The sequence below is a fragment of the Gossypium arboreum genome, chromosome 6 (genome assembly GCF_025698485.1).
Source record: "Gossypium arboreum isolate Shixiya-1 chromosome 6, ASM2569848v2, whole genome shotgun sequence".
NCBI classification, from domain to species: domain Eukaryota; kingdom Viridiplantae; phylum Streptophyta; class Magnoliopsida; order Malvales; family Malvaceae; genus Gossypium; species Gossypium arboreum.
In genome coordinates, this window is record NC_069075.1 from 50,828,424 (window position 1) to 50,848,061 (window position 19,638).

General features: G+C 36.3%; 1 long non-coding RNA gene across 1 annotated transcript; it reads left to right on the plus strand.

Annotated features, from left to right (window-relative positions):
* Positions 1–236: 236 nt before the first annotated feature.
* On the plus strand, positions 237–1,995 carry LOC128294193 (uncharacterized). The gene is made up of 2 exons (XR_008284495.1): positions 237–324; positions 1,479–1,995. It is a non-coding gene; the product is annotated as an uncharacterized LOC128294193 (long non-coding RNA).
* The last annotated feature ends 17,643 nt before the right edge of the window (positions 1,996–19,638 follow it).

Here is a 19,638-nt window from a genome sequence, read left to right on the forward strand (position 1 = left end):
TGTGAAAATTACAAATTGGTCATAAGTGTGTGAATTAGTGAAAATTTGGAGTTGCCATAGAAGAGAAAATGTTCAGCATGTCTTAAACCTTATAGAAATTGAATAAAATTAATTTATGAGCATTGGGGCAAAAGTGCAAATATGCAAAAGTTTAGGGGTCAAAATGAAAATTTGTAAAAATATGATTTTAGACCCATATGAATATTGTGACTGATTGGTAGGCTAAATGTGATGTTATAGATGATGAAAATTGAGACTTGGACCTAGAACGGAAAGAAATCGATTTACGGACGAGTATGTCCTTTTCACATTTGTGGTATCGAGGTAAGTTCGTATGTAAACAATACCATGCTATACATGTATTTAAATGTTATCATTGCATGAATTGTACAAATATTAATGTGTATGTAATTAATAGAAATATGATAAGACAAAGCCTTAATAGACGAGGAAAAATCCCGTTTGAACCTTAGGAATAGAATAGGATACGAGTGACATGTCACTAGGAATTATGAGTCTAGATGACTAGCTCGAGAGTGAGCGTTTAAATGTCATGAGATATGAGGTAGCTTTAGCTACAATTGATGCACTTATGTGCAAAGGCTTTTCCGAGTATCTAATTAGTATTCCAAGTGTTCAATGGGCAATCCAAGGAAAGAGTTAATGATGGTCTCAATGAGGTAAGTCATTGGTGAGTATGCACTCGAGTTATGTTACGAGTTGTGCAAGTATGTATACTAATCCTATGAGAATGCCTTGATATGTGATGATCTATGATGCATAATATGTGTTCTTACCATGATGGATAAAATGGTGTTGTATTAATATTATGAACAATGATCATGAATGAGTAATTTAGCCTTGATGATTTGAGTTACTGCAGTAGTGTAACTTTGAAAATACACTAAAAATAGTGGAAAATGAGTTAGAGGCAGAATAAAATATGGGATTAAATCTTAATGAGTCTATTTTCACATGAAAGAAACAGAGGAAGAAAAAGAATTCCATATTGTTTGATATTTGAATTCTTGTGAAACAGGGTCTGAATGAATTCGAGATCCCCTGTTCTAACTTTAGAAATTCACCAAAAATTGTACAAAAATTATTAAGAGTTATACCTTACATGAATGGATTCCTTATTGAGTCTATTTGTATGGGAAACAAACGGAATGGTCGTTGGAATTTTGTACAGGGAGAAATTCGGTTTGTAGTGCACAGGGATCAGAGTGGTCATACCCTGAAATAGGGGATACTTTAACTAATAAACTGTACTATTTGGCTTAACCAAAAATTCTGAAAATTTTATGGAAGAAAGGAAAATAAGTCTAGTTTCAGGAAAAATTAACGGAAATTAATTCGGAGTTTCGTAGCTCCAGATATGTTGTAAACATTGATAAAACAAGTTAATGAGTTGCTTATTGTTTTCATATGAACTTACTAAGCGAAAGCTTACCCCCCTTCTTTCCCATGTTTTCTAGAGTTTCCAGGTTAGCTCGGGTTGGAGGCCATCAGAGATATTATCACCCTATCGAGTTAACGTTATCGGAGTAAGTAAACTCAAGTGATTCGAGTATATGGCATGTATAGGGTTTTAATGTGAGTATGTAATATTATGATTTAGCCAAATTCATTGGCTTGTTATTAAGGTAGTATTAGTCATGTAAATTGGCCTATGTCGGCTAATGACATTATGGGCCCATATGATTATTCTTATGCATGTATGTTATTATCTCTTGTGATGTGGCTTACAACATGTATGCCTAGAGATTGAATTGAGATTCATTGATGAGCTAGTAACTAATGCAGGATTAAGTGATTGGTAAATAGTTAATAATGCTTCATGAATGGTTTGTGATGTAATGATAGTTATGTCTAGTATGTGGTAATGATATGGGCAAATTCTATAATATTTATTGCATAAGAAAATAACTTGAGCATAACATGTTTGTAGATGTTTAAGAGCTCATTTATGCCACGTTGTATGTTATTGGATAAGTATGTATCTATGCATGTGGTGTGAGAGTGACAAAAGGCTTGATAATTAGACTATTTCGCCACACGGCTGAACACATAGGCGTGTGAAGCCTTAACGCAAGAGATTTTTCTAAGTTTTTCATGAGTTCTCGATTGAGTCCCGAACCGCCCCGAATGCATGTATTGGGCCTCGTAAGCTCGCATAAGGGACAAATTGCATGTGAAAAGAAAAGTTTTTAATTATTTGAGATTTCATGGCCTGCTTAGTATGGAAGTGTTAGTAAAAGTCGTAGCACCTCGAACCTCGCCCCGCGTCGGATGCGGGCGAGGGTGTTACATTTAGTGGTATCGAGCATGGTTTAGTCGGTTCTGACTAACCTAGCGTAAGAGAGTCTAGTTATACATGCCATACTATTACTCGTGATAGTGTGATATCTTTCTACCTAACAAAACTGTTGATTAAGACAGGAATGAGTTCCAACCGAGCAAATCTTGATAGAGATAAGAGTCAAGTTGAGATTATTGAATCATGCTTATGATATGCTGAAAATTTGGAAAGGTATGAAAAGAAATCCATGATTTTTTTATATGAACTAGTTTTCATTATGTGATACTCTTGAGATAAAGAATGTGAAATAGTGGAGTAAAACACAGCTTAAGTTGTGAAAAGCGCTTTTATGCATGTTAGTATTCATACGATGTTAAATGTCCAACTTGATTTGGTCAAGTGTTTAGGAAAAGAAAGAAATTTGCCTCGAAATGACGTAATGTATGTATGAATGCTTTTATTGCATGATTAATAATCAAGATATACATGAGGTTGACATTTATGTCTAGATTGATGAAGTCAATATGCAATAATGTTATGCTTTATAATCTCGCCATGTAATCATAAATGTCACAATAGCATGAAAGTTGTAATGAAAGATCAAATTGGGTGGAACGCAGGGAATGAGTACGATCGTTCACTAATGAATTCATGGAAAAGACTATGGTTGGACCATGGCAATACATGAGATTTGTGTGCCAGTGTAAGACCATGTATGATGAAGATGATACTCGGCCTTGGGTGTTGTTTTCTTGGTTGGTGTTTGATGTTATGGTGGTTCACTAGATTAAGGGATGTGTTATGTTGCTTGAGGTGTTAGATAAATTTGAACTCATCACCAAGCTCTTTAAGCAACCCAAGTTAAAAGTTTTGATATTGAGGTATCTTGAGCATTCGGCCATGGTAGGAAATAGAAGAGAAATAAGGTTGTTGTTAGATGAAGTAGAGTCTAACAAATGAGCTCGTATGTGCATTAGTTGCTAGATGGAGAAGAATCGGCTAGCAAGTTGTGTGCTAAGGCCGAATATAATTTTGTATATTATGGGTAATGCATGTGTTGAATTAATGGAAAGGGAGAGGATGCTTTAATAGTGTATATATGTGTATTAGCCAAGTTTTGAACTTGAAACAAATGGTGTTTAGTCAATACAAGTGGCCATACTTGTAGAATGTATTAAGTGTTGCAATCGGCCTTAGCATAGATGTGTATGTTCGGCCACGTGAATGAGTACATGAGTTGATGTGTATGTTGGGCCATAGGTAGCCTATTGATGGCTTTAGCTTGACTTAGAAAATTCGGCTAAGGGGAAATATTAGCTAGTATGTTGAATTCGATTCATGATTTTGTACATATGTGACTCTAATGTCTAATGTATATATGGGCTAAGTACCTTGAGCTTCTCTTTTGATGTTCGAATCAATTGTATTAAATTGTTTGATGTGATTAAAAATGCGTATGATCATTGTGTATTTGAGCTAAAAGGTGGCCATATGACCTATCAAACTCCTTGTCATATTCGGCCATAAGCTAGCAAAATGAGACTTTAATAAGTTAAATTTGTTTGAATTAGCTCAAGAGCTTAGAGGACCACAGTTGGATAAGGAAAGGAAAAGTGATCGAATAGTCGTTGAAGCCGCTCGACAACATCCGAGGTAAGTTTTGAGTAATGGAACTTAGATTATGATTTGATTAGATCACGCTTTTAAGCAAATCAAAATCATGCTATTTGTGTGTGGCTATTGAGCCGAAATTGCAAGTGTGATAAGTGCCTCGTGTTAGAGTTTTGCTAACGAAAATGAAATACTGAATGTGTCATGATTTATTGATAAATGTGCATGGTTATTCAATGATGTCCGGGCTAAGTCCCAAGGCTTTGTGCTAAGTGACTAAATCCGGACTAAGATCCAAGGCATTTGTGCGAGTTACTAATTCGGGCTAAGCCCAAGGCATGGTGCGAGTTATTAAATCCGGTTAAGTCCTCAAGGTATTTGTGCGAGTTACTATAACCGGCTATGTCCCAAGGCATTTGAATGAGTAGCTATATCCGGTTAAACTCCAAAGGTACGTGATTCGGGAATGAATGATCTTGCTGTAAAAATTTCGTTAATACGCTTGTGAAATCCCAACAATGAGGTATGTTTCAGATGTGCTCAATTAGTCGAGCCCTTACAAATAAGTATGCGCCGCTTGATAAATGAGCTACCGCCTTTGGCTAAGTTGATCTTTGTGTATGAATATAAGGGTTGGTAATGTGAAGTAAGTATGATATTGAGAATTTGTGCATATGAAATTATCTGCTTAGCTACATGAATGCTATACTTTGGTTGCTTCTAAATTATGACTCAAACCGACTAAGCATTAAATGCTTACTCCGCTTTCTTTGATTCTCTGCTTTATAGATTTTGGTTCTTCACTATCTGGACTCGGGATTTTTTGAAGTCAAGTCACCCACACTATCAAAGCTCCTTTTGGTATATTTTTGGTTGAACTTTGAAATGGCATGTATAGGACTACCCTTTTGTTGTAGGTCATGTACCTTTCGGTTTTGTGTAAATTTGGATAGCCATGCGAAAATGGCTTAAGTATACTTTGGGCATGGTATTATAATCATTGTATCTTGTTCATTAAGAGGCATGGAAATGTTTGGAAACGATTAGCCGTTGGGATGGTTAATCATGATTATATTTTGTGCTATTTATGTTAAAGGGCTAGTTGAATCATGGAAACTATGAAATAGGTAAAGCCTACCTTAAAGACAGATCTTGACAATTGCAGTGGACGTGGATGTGAAAAATCACTAAAAATAGTAGGAATGGAATTAAATAGTGAATAAATTATGTAAACGAACCTTGACGAGTCTATTTTCCTAGGAAAATAACAAAACGATCATATGAACAGTATGTTAAGAGATATTTAAGTTTTTGTGAGACAGGGCCAGAACGGTTTTGGAGTCCCTATTTTGACTTTGGAAATTCATTATAAATTGACCAGAGATAACTTGAAGTCATGCCATATATGTACAGATTCCTTTTCGATTCTAGTTTCTGTAGAAACAAACGGCATCAAGATTGAAGCCTGTGACAGGAGTTATCCAAGTCGTAATGCGCAAAGGTCGGTGTAGTCGATCCCCGTAACATGGGAGACTTTAACTAATAAACTGTACTAATTGGCCGACCAAAATTCTAGAAAAAATTGTAGATGTATATATGAGTCTAGTTTTAGGAAAAATCACGAAACTGATTTTCCAGTTGTGGAACTCAAGATATGATTTTTAAGGTGACAAGGACACGCTTAGCCTACCGTCTGAAATTTTTAAAATGAACTGCAAGTAAGTGGATTAAGCCGTTAACCCTCGTGTCCGACTCCTAAGAACGGTCTCTGCACGGGTGTTACAGCTTTATTGGTATCATAGCTACGGTTTAGTCGATTCTAGGACTACCGTAATGCGTTGGGTTTAGCTATACATGCCATTTTATGTGATTATTTGATAGTGTGGTGATTTCGACATTTGCAAATATGTTTATTTATAGTAATGGATCCCGATCCCGACCGAAGCGGTAGTGATGATCTTGAGAGTGTAACGCCTATTCCCAAGACAAGGGACAAATATCGGCGGACTCTCAACCTATTGCTAGCAATCCGAATGATGAGGCTAGGCAAGCTTTTTATAGCGTGATGAATGATTGGTTCAACCAATACATTCGAACTAATACAAATTGCTCCACAACCTCCATTCCCGACAAATACCACCCCGCACCTACAATGCCTCCAAAGAATCGACCAAATAAGGTCAAATAAGCCCCAGTTGATAGAATCCAAAACACAGGCTCTTCAATTTAAGGCTACGGATAGCGATGATGCCGAGCAAGCTGAATTTTGGTTGGACAACACTATCCGTGTACTAGATGAACTATCTTACACACCCGATGAGTGCCTAAAGTGTACTATCTCCTTGCTACGTGATTCTTCCTACTATTGGTGGAACACGTTGACTTCCGTCGTGCCCAGAGAGCAAGTAACTTGGGAGTTCTTCCAAACCGAGTTTCGAAAGAAGTATATCAGTCAAAGATTCATTGACCAAAAACGGAAGGAATTTCTTGAACTCAAACAAGGTTCCATGTCGGTTACCGACTATGAACGGAAATTTGTGAGGCTTAGCCGGTACACACGAGAATGCATTTCATCAGAAGCCGTAATGTGTAAACGTTTCGAGGATGGACTAAATGATGATATAAAGCTGTATGTTGGCATCTTGGAAATCCGAGAATTTGTGGTACTTGTTGAGCGAGCTTGCAAAGCCGAGGAGTCAGCATGGAGAAAAGAAAAGCTGATATGGGAGAAAAGGAGTTTCGTAAGAGGTCTTCGGGGAAGCCCTTCCCACAGTCATCGAAGAAATTTAGAGATGGCTTAGGCCGATCTAGAGACACTACGGGCCTTTCTAGACGAGATCGCGATTGACCCCCTGTGAGCACACGAGTCACTTCGATCGCCAGTGTTGGAAATGACCGTCGAGACAGAGCGGAATGCCGATATTGTGGTAAATGGCATTCGGGAGTTGTAGGTTCCATGACCGCCTCTGTTACAAGTGCGGTCACCGACCACTTTATCAAAGATTGCCCGAGGTGGTCTCGAATGAATGCAAATCGAGTGGGAAACCGGATGCTACCACCGCTGGGTAGACCATCTAGAAATACGGCAATGCTAGTGGTGGTCGAGAGGATCTAGAGATGTCTGCGACCAGATCCGATGCTCGTGTTCTCGCTAGGGCTTATGCAATACGCGCACGCGAGGATGCTTCCTCGCCGATGTTATTACCGTACTTTTACTCTCTTTGATACTAATGTGATTGCTTTGATTGACCCCGGTTCTACTCATTCTTATATATACGAAACCTTAGCATCCAAAGAAGACTTTACCTATTGAGTCTCTCGAGTTCGTAATTCGGTGTCAAATCCTTGGGTCATTACGTGCTTGTCAACAAAGTGTGTAAGAAATGTCCCTAGTACTTCTAGGTTTCGCTTTTCAATGGACTTGATGTCAAGCTTCCGCTTGATGAATTTGATGTTATCCTCGGTTTAGATTGGTTGACCGTGCATGATGCGGTAGTGAATTGCAAAAGAAAGACTATTGATTTGAGATGCGCAAATAACGAGATAATCCGGTTGAGTTTACGGACTTGAAGGGGTTGCCAGCTGTAATATCAGCAATGTTGGCCCGTAAATATGTAAGAAAGGGTGCGAAGCATACCTTGCGTATGTACTTGATGACAAGGAATTGGAAAAGAAACCCGAATCATGCTTTGGTTTGTGAATACCGGATGTTTTTCCTGAAGAATTACCGGGTTTACCACCTGTTCGGGAAGTAGAGTTTGGTATTGAGCTTGTACCTGGAACTACGCCAATTTCGATAGCTCCGTATTGTATGGCACTAACCGAGTTAAAAGAATTGAAAGCTCAGTTGCAAGAGTTGACGGATAGAGGTTTCGCTCGACCAAGTTTCTCACCTTGGGGTGCACCAATATTGTTTGTGAAAAAGAAGGACGGAACCATGAGGATGTGCATTGACTATCGTCAGCTGAATAAAGTGACGATAAAGAATAAATATCCGCTATCACGCATTGATGATTTGTTTGATCCACTAAAGGCACCTCGGTGTTTTCAAAGATAGATTTGAGATCGTGGTATTACCGATTCATGTAATTCGAGATTCGGATATACCCAAAACGCTTTCGAGCGAGATACGGCCACTACGAGTTCTTAGTGATGCCGCTTTGGGCTCACTAATGCCCCCGTGGTATTTATGGATTTGATGAATAGGATCTTCGACAATATTTGGACCGGTTCGTAGTTGTGTTCATTGACGACATCTTGGTCTATTCAAGAGATGAGACCGAACATGCCGAGCACCGAGATTAGTATTGCAAATTTTACGGATAAGCAATTATATGCTATGTTCAAGAAGTGTGAGTTCGTTAAGAGAGGTTAGCTTCTTGGGTCATGTGGTATCCGTGACGGTATTCGAGTTGACCCGAGCAAAATTTTAGCCATACTTAACTGAAGCCTCAGAAATATTATTGAGGTTCGAGCTTTTTGGGACTTGTCGGTTACTACCGACGGTTTGTAAAGGTTTCTCGATGATAGCCACACCCATGACGGCTACTTCAAAAGATGTTAAGTTCGAATGGACGGAAAAATGTCGAAAAGTTTTGATCAACTGAAAACTTATTTGATCAAGCTCCAATTTTAGTGCAAATTTAATCGTGCAAAGAGTTTGTCATCTATAGTGACGCCTTCCTACAGGTTAGGTTGCATATTGATGCAAGAAGGTTGAGTTGTGGCCTATGCATCGAGACAATTAAAGCCACATGAGAAAAATTATCCGACTCATGATCTTGAATTAGCTGCCATCGTATTTGCTTTGAAAATATGGCGACATTATTTATTTGGCGAGAAGTGCCATGTGTATTCGGATCACAAAAGTCTCAAATATTTGATGACTCAAAGAGACTTAAATCTGCGACAAAGACGTTGGCTCGAGTGTTAAAGGATTATGAGCTTGTCATTGACTATCACCCGAAAGGGTAATGTGGTTGCGGATGCCTTAAGTCGAAATCACGTTAAGCTTTATTTAGCGATGAATGTACATTTGTCTGTTTCTACCCGACAATGTGTTAGTAGCTGAATTAAAAGCCAAACCATTATTGATTCATCAAATTCGTGAGGCTCAGAAAGTCGATGATGAATTGGTTGCAAAACGGGCTGAATGTGTTCAATGTGGAATCAAAGTTTCAAGTTGATGATGACGATTGTTTGAGGTTCGAAATCGTTTGTGTATTCAAGAAATTCGAACTTATTTCGATAATTCGAACGAAACTCATTGTAGCCGAATGTCACCCACCCGGGAGTACGAAATGTACAACGACCTAAGACGCCGCTTTTGGTGGTATGGTATGAAACGAGACATTTCGATTTTGTTTCAAGTGTTTAATATGTCGCAAGTGAAGGCGAACATCAAGTGCCTACGGGTTTACTCCAACCGATCATGATACCGAATGGAAATGGGATCGAGTAACGATGGATTTTGTATCCGGGTTGCCGTTAAGTTTGCAAGTAAGAAAGATGCGATATGGGTCGTTGTTGATAGATTGACTAAGTCGGCTCACTTTATCCCCGTACGCACGAATTTTTCAACGGATAAACTAGCTGAATTGTATGTTCTCAGATTGTGAGATTACACGGGGTACCTATTTCTATCGTGTCGGATAAAGATCCGAGATTCACCTCACGATTTTGGAAGAAATTGCAAGAAGCTTTGGGTACCAAGTTGCATTTCAGCACCGCCTTTCACCCTCAAACTGATGGTCAATCCGAGCGGATAATTCAGATACTTGAGGATATGTTGAGATGTTGCATCCTCGAGTTCAGTGGTTCATGGGAACGGTACTTACCTTTGATTGAATTCGCTTACAACAATAGTTTTCAATCAAGTATTAATATGGAACCTTACGAGGCTTTGTACACGCGTAAATGTCGTACGCTATTGTTTTGGACCGAGCTCGGTGAGAGTAAAATTTTCGGTGTGGATTTGATTAAAGATGCTGAACAGAAAGTAAGAATAATTCGTGAAAGTCTGAAGGCAGCATCAGATCGTCAAAAGTCGTATGCGGATTTAAAACGAAGAGATATTGAGTATCAGGTGGGAGACAAAGTGTTTCTTAAGGTCTCACCTTGGAAAAAGATACTCAGATTTGGCCATAAGGGCAAACTGAGTCCGAGGTTCATCGAGCCATATGAGATATCCGAACGAGTCACCCAGATTCGCGATAGATTGATTTGGCCCCGAACTTGAAAGGATTCACGACGTCTTTCATGTTTCGATGCTTCGACGTTATAGATCCGATCCGTCATCGTGATTAATCCATCGAGGTTGAAATTCAACCCGATATGAGTTATGAAGAAGAACCGATTCGCATCCTAGCTCGTGAAGTGAAGGAGTTGCGAAACAAAAGGGTTCCGTTAGTAAAAGTGTTATGGCTCAAACATGGAATCGAAGAAGCTACTTGGGAACCCGAGAACTCTATGAAAGAGCGATACCCAAACCTATTTACCGGTAAGATTTTCGAGGACGAAAATTTCTTAAGTGGGGAGAGTTGTGACACCTTAAAGTGACCCCAATCGAAAGCGGTTTCGGACCGCTAAACCGAAGTCACCAAATTATTTGAATGTGATATTTATGGTCTAAAATATGTGAATATGAATGTGCGAAAATTTTAAGCTTCGATTTAGTAAATTGCATGTGAATTTAGTCAAAAGGACTTGTGTAACACTTTTGAAATGTGATAGGCTAATCTACAAGGATCTAATAGTGCATGTAATCAAAAGGAGGACTTGCATGTCAATTTTCCCCCTAATATGTAGTGGCCACCATGAGCATGGGTGGACAAGGTGTTATGGCTAAAAAGAAACATGTTATAGACATGTTGGCTTAATGCATTATGTAAGGAAAAATAAAATAATGAGCATGGTAATTGAATAATGAAAGGAGGAGTGATGAAAAAAAAGGTCTCATCCATGCCCCCATTGCCGTGAGTTGAAGGAGAGAAAACAAAAAAAAAACAAGTGTTCATCCTTTGGTTCATCCTTGGCTGAATAGAGGAAAGAAAGAAAGGGGAGGAGCTTGAGAAAATCGGCTATGGTGATTTGCTAGACTAAGGTATGTTTGATGTTGTCCATGAGATGCATGCATGTTTTAGTTGTTAGCTTGAGTTCTACCTAGCCCATGGTCTAAATCTTGCTATGTGATGAAGATGATACTCGGCCTTGGGTGTTGTTTTCTTGGTTGGTGTTTGATGTTATGGTGGTTCACTAGATTAAGGGATGTGTTATGTTGCTTGAGGTGTTTGATAAATTTGAACTCATCACCAAGCTCTTTAAGCAACCCAAGTTAAAAGTTTTGATATTGAGGTATGTTGAGCATTCGGCCATGGTAGGAAATAGAAGAGAAATAAGGTTGTTGTTAGATGAAGTAGAGTCTAACAAATGAGCTCATATGTGCATTAGTTGCTAGATGGAGAAGAATCGGCTAGCAAGTTGTGTGCTAAGGCCTAATATAATTTTGTATATTATGGGTAATGCATGTGTTGAATTAATGGAAAGGAGAGGATGCTTTAATAGTGTATATATGTGTATTAGCCAAGTTTTGAACTTGAAACAAATGGTGTTTAGTCAATACAAGTGACCATACTTGTAGAATGTATTAAGTGTTGCAATCGGCCTTAGCATAGATGTGTATGTTCGCCACATGAATGAGTACATGAGTTGATGTGTATGTTGGGCCATAGGTAGCCTATTGATGGCTTTAGCTTGACTTAGAAAATTCGCTAAGGGAAATATTAGCTAGTATGTTGAATTCGATTCATGATTTTGTACATATGTGATTCTAATGTCTAATGTATATATGGGCTAAGTACCTTGAGCTTCTCTTTGATGTTCGAATGAATTGTATTAAATTGTTTGATGTGATTAAAATGCGATGATCATTGTGTATTTGAGCTAAAAGGTGGCCATATGACCTATCAAACTCCTTGTCATATTCGCCATAAGCTAGCAAAATGAGACTTTAATAAGTTAAATTTGTTTGAATTAGCTCAAGAGCTTAGAGGACCACAGTTGGATAAGGGAAAGGAAAAGTGATCGAATAGTCATGAAGCCGCTCGACAACATCCGAGGTAAGTTTTCGAGTAATGGAACTTAGATTATGATTTGATTAGATCACGCTTAAGCAAATCAAAATCATGCTATTTGTGTGTGGCTATTGAGCCGAAATTGCAAGTGTGATAAGTGCCTCGTGTTAGAGTTTTCCTAACGAAAATGAAATACTGAATGTGTCATGATTTATTGATAAATGTGCATGGTTATTCAATGATGTCCAGTGCTAAGTCCCAAGGCTTTGTGCTAAGTGACTAAATCCGGACTAAGATCCAAGGCATTTGTGCGAAGTTATTAATTCGCTAAGCCCAAGGCATGGTGCGAAGTTATTAAATCAAGGTTAAGTCCTCAAGGCATTTGTGCGAAGTTACTATAACCGCTATGTCCCAAGGCATTTGAACGAGTAGCTATATCTGGTTAAACTCAAGGTACGTGATTCGGGAATGAATGATCTTGCTGTAAAAATTTCAGTTAATACGCTTGTGAAATCCCAACAATGAGGTATGTTCCGTATGTGCTCAATTAGTTGAGCCCTTACAAATAAGTATGCGCCGCTTGATAAATGAGCTACCGCCTTTGGCTAAGTTGATCTTTGTGTATGAATATAAGGGTTGGTAATGTGAAGTAAGTATGATATTGAGAATTTGTGCATATGAAATTATCTGCTTTGCTACATGAATGCTATACTTTGGTTGTGTCTAAATTCATGACTCAAACCGACTAAGCATTAAATGCTTACTCCATTTCTTTGATTCTCTGCTTTATAGATTTTGGTTCTTCACTATCGACTGGATTTTTTGAAGTCGAAGTCACCCACACTATCAAAGCTCCTTTTGGTATATTTTTGGTTGAACTTTGAAATGGCATGTATAGGACTACCCTTTTGTTGTAGGTCATGTACCTTTCGGTTTTGTGTAAATTTGGATAGCCATGCGAAAATGGCTTAAGTATACTTTGGGCATGGTATTATAATCATTGTATCTTGTTCATTAAGAGGCTTGGAAATGTTTGGAAACGATTAGCCATTGGGATGGTTAATCATGATCATATTTTGTGCTATTTATGTTAAAGGGCTAGTTGAATCATGGAAACTATGAAATAGGTAAAGCCTACCTTAAAGACAGATGCTAACAGCTGCAGTGACGTGGATGTGAAAAATCACTAAAAATAGTAGGAATGGAATTAAATAGTGAATAAATTATGTAAACGAACCTTGACGAGTCTATTTTTTAGGAAAATAACGAAACGATCATATGAACAGTATGTTAAGAGATATTTAAGTTTTCGTGAGACAGGGCCAGAACGGTTTCTGGAGTCCCTGTTCCGACTTTGGAAATTCATTATAAATTGACCAGAGATAACTTGAAGTCATTCCATATATGTACAGATTCCTTTTCGAGTCTAGTTTCTGTAGAAACAAACGGCATCAGTATTGAAGCCCTGTACAGGGAGTTATCCAAGTCGTAATGCGCAAAGGTCAGTGTAGTCGATCCCTGTAACATGGGAGACTTTAACTAATAAACTGTACTAATTGGCCCGACCAACAATTCTAGAAAAAAATTGTAGATGCATATATGAGTCTAGTTTCAGGGAAAAATCACGAAACTGATTTTCGAGTTGTGGAACTCAAGATATGATTTTTAAGGTGACAAGGACACGCTTAGCCTACCGTCTCGAAATTTTAAAATGAACTGTGCAAGTAAGTGGATTAAGCCCGTTAACCCCTCGTGTCCGACTCCGGCAACGGTCTCAGGTACGGGGTGTTACATACACCGTAACTGGTTGTTTTATAAAAGCTGATGTTGGATATACCACAATCTATGTAGAGGGATATGGTTGATCAATATAGGATAATTCCCTCCTACATAATGGGAGTAATATCTTAGGCCACTTGATTGAGTGAGACTAGAAATGCATGGCCATGCTCAAATAAGTTGATATGAGATGTCATACTTATTTGCATATCATAGTCTACTCAAGGTATCAAGAAACATGGGATGGACTATGCAAGTGTGACTATCCCATGACTTGTGTCCATTCCAGAGATAAAGGACTTAAGGATTAATGCATGAAAGGTTAATCACAAAAGGTTATGTCGAATCATGACTTCTTGTAACTTAGGTAGCAATGATGCATTGCTAGATGCCACTTATTTTTTGTAACATTAGAATCGTTCTAGTCTTACTGCTAACGTTACAAGAACCTACAGGGTCACACCCTATGGTTGAAATGAACAGAATAAAACATAGTTGGTAATGTGTTTGGTTGTCACATGAATTAAATTAATTATAGAATTAATTTAATTGGGCAATCAAATAGCGAACATATTATATGTACAAGGATGTTGTACACATAAGGAGAACATAATTCTATTAATATATGAATTTGGTTTGTATATAAATTTAAATAAATATAGTTTACCGAAATCTTTATTATAATTAATGTACTTATAATTTTCAGTTAAAACATTATTATATTTATTTATTTTAATTATGATTATTATGTTTGGATTAAAATTTAATAAATTAAGTATTCGTTATATACATATCAATTATAAGGGAGTTATATATAGAAAGGGAGAAAAACCCTAAAAAGTGAATATATATATACAAACCGGAAGCTTTGCTACTAGGTCTAGCAGCCGTCAAGCAAAATATCTCTGAAAATAGTTTTGGGGATTTCTTCCATTCATTGTCAACTGGGTGGATTACGTAGAGGTCGGGATCATAAAGATTGCAGCTTGGATTCAAAAGCAAAACAGTATTCTCATTGCTAAGTCTTCACTGTCTACTCAGATTAAAGTTTCGGTAATTTTGAAACCTTTTTCACCCCGATTCATTCCTCGCACATGGATCCATGGTTTGGATCGCCAGAATTTTTTTTTTTCCGCTGTGCCATGGGGGTACCGGCGTTCCAACAGATGCCTACGTTAATCCAAGGTAAGTTTATAAACACATATGCATGTAATGGTATGCCATGATGAATGATGGAATTGTTTAATTTGAATGCTTAGAATGGTTGGTATTGGATGTGTGTTTCAAGTGCAGGTCTTGGGTGAAATTTTAGGTGAGAAATGAAGCTAGAAATAGCTTTATTTTGTCCATAGGGGTAGACACACGGGTCTGTGTCTAGACCGTGTGTGACACACTGTCGAGTACATGGGCATGTAATTAGGCCGTGTGTCCCCTACACCTTAATTTTGAGAAACAAAATGCTCAGAATTGAGCATATGAGTAGAGACACGGGCGTGTGTCTCAACTGTGTGTGCTACACGGCCTAGAACACGGGTGTGTGTCTTGGCCGTATGAAAGTTGCACCTAATTTCAATTTGAATTAATTAACCACACGGCCGTATGGGCATATGGCATGGCCGTGTGCACAAGTTAAAGAGTTACACAGGGTCGAACACGGCCTGTAGCACAGGTGTAACCTAGGGTCACACAGGCGTGTCCCTTGGATGACACGGGCGTGTGAGCCCTGCGCCTTTAAATTTTTTGAAATTTCACGAAAAATTCTTAGAACTCTCGATTAACTTCTAGCTTGACCTAATGCTCGTATTGGGCCTCGAGGGTCCAATCAAGGGACGTTTTGAATGTTCTCAGTTAATGAATCGTAATTTAAATAATTTATTTGAGAAATGTTCTAAAAGTTTTGGTAATGCTCTGAAACCCTATTCTAAGGACAGATACAGGTTAGGGGTGTTACAAATATTTTCTATTTTTCAATTTAATCTCTAATTGAAAATTTCATCAAAAATCACTTAACAAAAGTTGTTTATCTAACAACAACTAACCATTTTTTTCGATAAAATTTCAAAATTCATACATATTCATTCATGGCAAAACCCTAACTTTTTAACAGTTTTACAAATTAGGCTCCGGGATAGCTAGATTAAGCTACAATGATCCTAAAAACATAAAAATCATAAAAAAATGGAATAAACAATACTCACATACAAGCAAATAGGGTTGCCCAAATGTTCAAGCTTCCATGGCTTCTTTTCCTTTTGATTTTCTATTGAAGAAAGAGTAAAAAGATGATAGATTGACTTTGTTTTATTTTAGTTATCATTATTTATCAAATTACCATTTTATCCTTAAAAAATATTCATAATTTCATTAATAAGAAGCCATGAACGTCCACTATCTTCATAATAGTCTAGTTACCACATTAGGACTCATACTTCAAGGATCTATAGCCATTTAAGGCCTCTAGCTACTAGAACTCAAGTTTTGCACTTTATGTGATTTAGTCCTTTTTATCAAATTAAGAATGGAAACGGTAAAATTTCTTAATGAAATTTTTATATAGTAATAATAACATACTGTAGACATTAAAATAATAATAAAATAAATATTTCTACATCAAATTTGTAGTCCTAACACCACTGTTTTGATTTCACTGAAAACGGCTATTACAGAAGGTCTCCATGGATAGGCCATACCAATTTTGGATTAATTTCCTCCTTGATGACTTCCTGGTTTTCAGGCCTAGGGTGTAAGTTCTTCCTTTCGCAAACAATTGATCCATTGAGTAACCTTACAAAATAGTTAATGGATCATACCTCCATTCGCTAATCTCCCATAGAAGGATTAGTTCCTTATGAATTTCATAAACAATATGGAATTGATGTAAAGAGAAAACATGATGAATGGATTGAAGTGTGGAGTTTAAGAAAATGTTCGATTTGTATTAAAGATGAAAATGAATCCACATAGTTTGATTATCTCTATAAATCAGATCTCTCGAGATAAAACAAGAACGAATTGAAAATAAAACTAAAACCTAAGAAGAAATAAAACTAAACTGAAATTTAAAAGCGAAATTCTAAACTAAATAATTGGTGTCTATAACATGTGACAAAATAACCTATTTATAGATTTCAGGTGGCCGTCGTCCTTAAACCCTGGTTAACTGACGTTCCCAAACTTTAAGTTTGATTGTACTGTCTAAAATGTCCATTGGCTCGTGTTTAATTCTTGTCTAGAGTCGATGTCGTGACACACCAGGACCTATGTCTCGACATTGAAGAAAATTTCATGATTTTCTACATTCTGCTCCTATGTTGCGACATTGATCATTTCGTGTTCCGGCATTGCATCCAGTGTCTATTTATTACAACTCCTAATGGTCTTTTACAAATTTACAAATGTCATTAGCTCACCCTTAGGCCTCATTCAGCCCCTAAGGTTAATAAAAGACTCAATTTGGGCATTTTATTAACCAAATGAAAACTTACAAAAACATAACTAAAACCAAATGGAAATGCTTATTTCAAGCTCCTAAAGTGTGAAAATTAGTTTAATCTGCAACATTGAAGTACGGTAGATTAAATTCGGCAAATGGTAAATTCCAGCGAGGCGTTTCTCATAAAAAAGTCCTCGCAACACATCACTTAAATATTTAACAGACCACTCTCTAGTCTAATCCTTTTACTACCCTTGGTTTATATGACTATTAGTATCTATACTGTCTATGATAGGTTAATTGTTACAATGTTCCTTTTGTAATGGTATGTCGTTAGGGAGAGCTTAGTCATGATACTATTGTGGAATGACTTTGTGACTAAATGAGTTTTTAATTAATAGTCAAAAAGCAGGAACTTAGTTGTAAATAATTTGAGCCCTAATTTCATATGTACAATTGGTCCCTCCGCTGGCTCATTAAAACTAAAAACAAATTGCATGATGAATGAAATAAACAAAAATGGATAGAAATAATGATCTTAGAGAAATGAGTTACATTTGAAATTGAATATGGTTTTCTCACTAAGTATGAAAATGACCGAGAATTAATTTATGGTTTTAGAATTATTTTTAATTAATTAAATAGTTGAAGTTCAAAAATTGATTTAAATTAATTGGACATTGCGATATCCGTTGAATAAAAAAATTAAATATATTTGCTTAAAGATTTTTTATTGTAAAGTTGTCATGACTTTAACAAAATTAGAATTGCTTTGAGAAAATTAATTAATTCAAAAATTAATTAATTTAAGTAATGCAACTAATATTTAATTTGGAAATAGAAAAAAAAAACATGGTGTGGGTTGAAATAAATTATAAAGTACTATTGGGTTAAAGTCTAATAAGCACATATAATTTGTAATACCCTATACCCAACAAGATCTTCGGGTCTTAACATCAAGATGTCACATTCGTCGCTGGACTAGCTATGATCATTTTCGTTTGAATTATCTCACTAGTTAATGAAATTCAATCGAAACATGCATTAATCGCGTTAAACAATCATTTACTTCTATTCATCAAATCAATTCATTAAGTAACATTACTTAACTTGGTAGGTACATGCCTTTTAAACCACAAAAAGGGTAGCTACACAAATATTGTTGAGTTTGGGATCTTGATTGGATGTTGAAGCAAATACCCAAGATCTCAAATTGAATCTAACTTGCAGACAAAAAATAAGAGCTGTGCGCTGACAAATAAAGTTCAGTTATTATGCTATAATTCAAATAAAATAATATAAGCAATAATCAAAATGCATAAAATTTCAATTTTTGTTTTATTAATCAATACAAGTGTATCTTATAACCAAATATTGTTCAACACGTATATATACATGCATAATTCACTAGTGAATCAATAGTTAAAATAAATTATCATATACTTCATAACATTATCATAATGCTAAACCGAGTTACGCAATTACTCAATTTGTAACATGTAATCATGTTTTCTTAGATTACAACATCAAATGATGAATTCCTTATCTTATCAAATAAGCTCTTCGGTTTATTAATTGACTCACAAATTTTTTGACACTTACTCTCGATATCTAATGTCGTATATAAATGCTTGTATTTCAAACTTACAACGTTTGATCATTTTCAAATATTATTATCACATTCATGCGCAATTTAACGCTTCTCACATATCATTTACTATAATCACAATCAAGCCCATATGTTTCCTTTCATTTTAACATTTCAATCATTTTTTATCCTTATAAATCTTCCCTACTTATTCGGCCCCCACGGCTCATTTTTAGTTCTTCTACATATTGATACATATCTGGATTCAATATCATTTCTTAACTTATAACACTTAACTAATTTAAATCCTTAGAACCCTATTAACTTGTCATGGGCTAAGAATGGACACATAAATCCATCCAACACAACTATATGATTCAATCAGTCATAATCAACTATTAATTTATTTTATAACTCTTCTATTATTTCCCTCTTACTCTCTATTCCATATCCTATATGTACATGTATTTATAAAGGAATCTTTGGCCTTTAGTAAGACATGCTTATAAGTAACATTAATTATTCTTTTCCTACTTACACATACTTTTAACAAATCTGTCTTCTTGAAAAAGAATTACTAAATTATTTATATCTTATCCTACAAAATTTGAAATTAAGATTATATGTTTTTTAAACTAGATTCAATGAATTTTTCTGTAAAAATTCAAAATTTCTACTTAAGCCAATTAATACAGTTTCTTTTTCGAAATCTTCCCCTGGTCTACTTCTACGCAACTCGACAATTATTTACTAAAAATTAAAAATCATTCAAGACCAGTCCTATATTATGCATTTGTTTGTTTTCATTGAGAATAGACTCATAAGATTTTAAGAATATAAATTTAATCTCCTA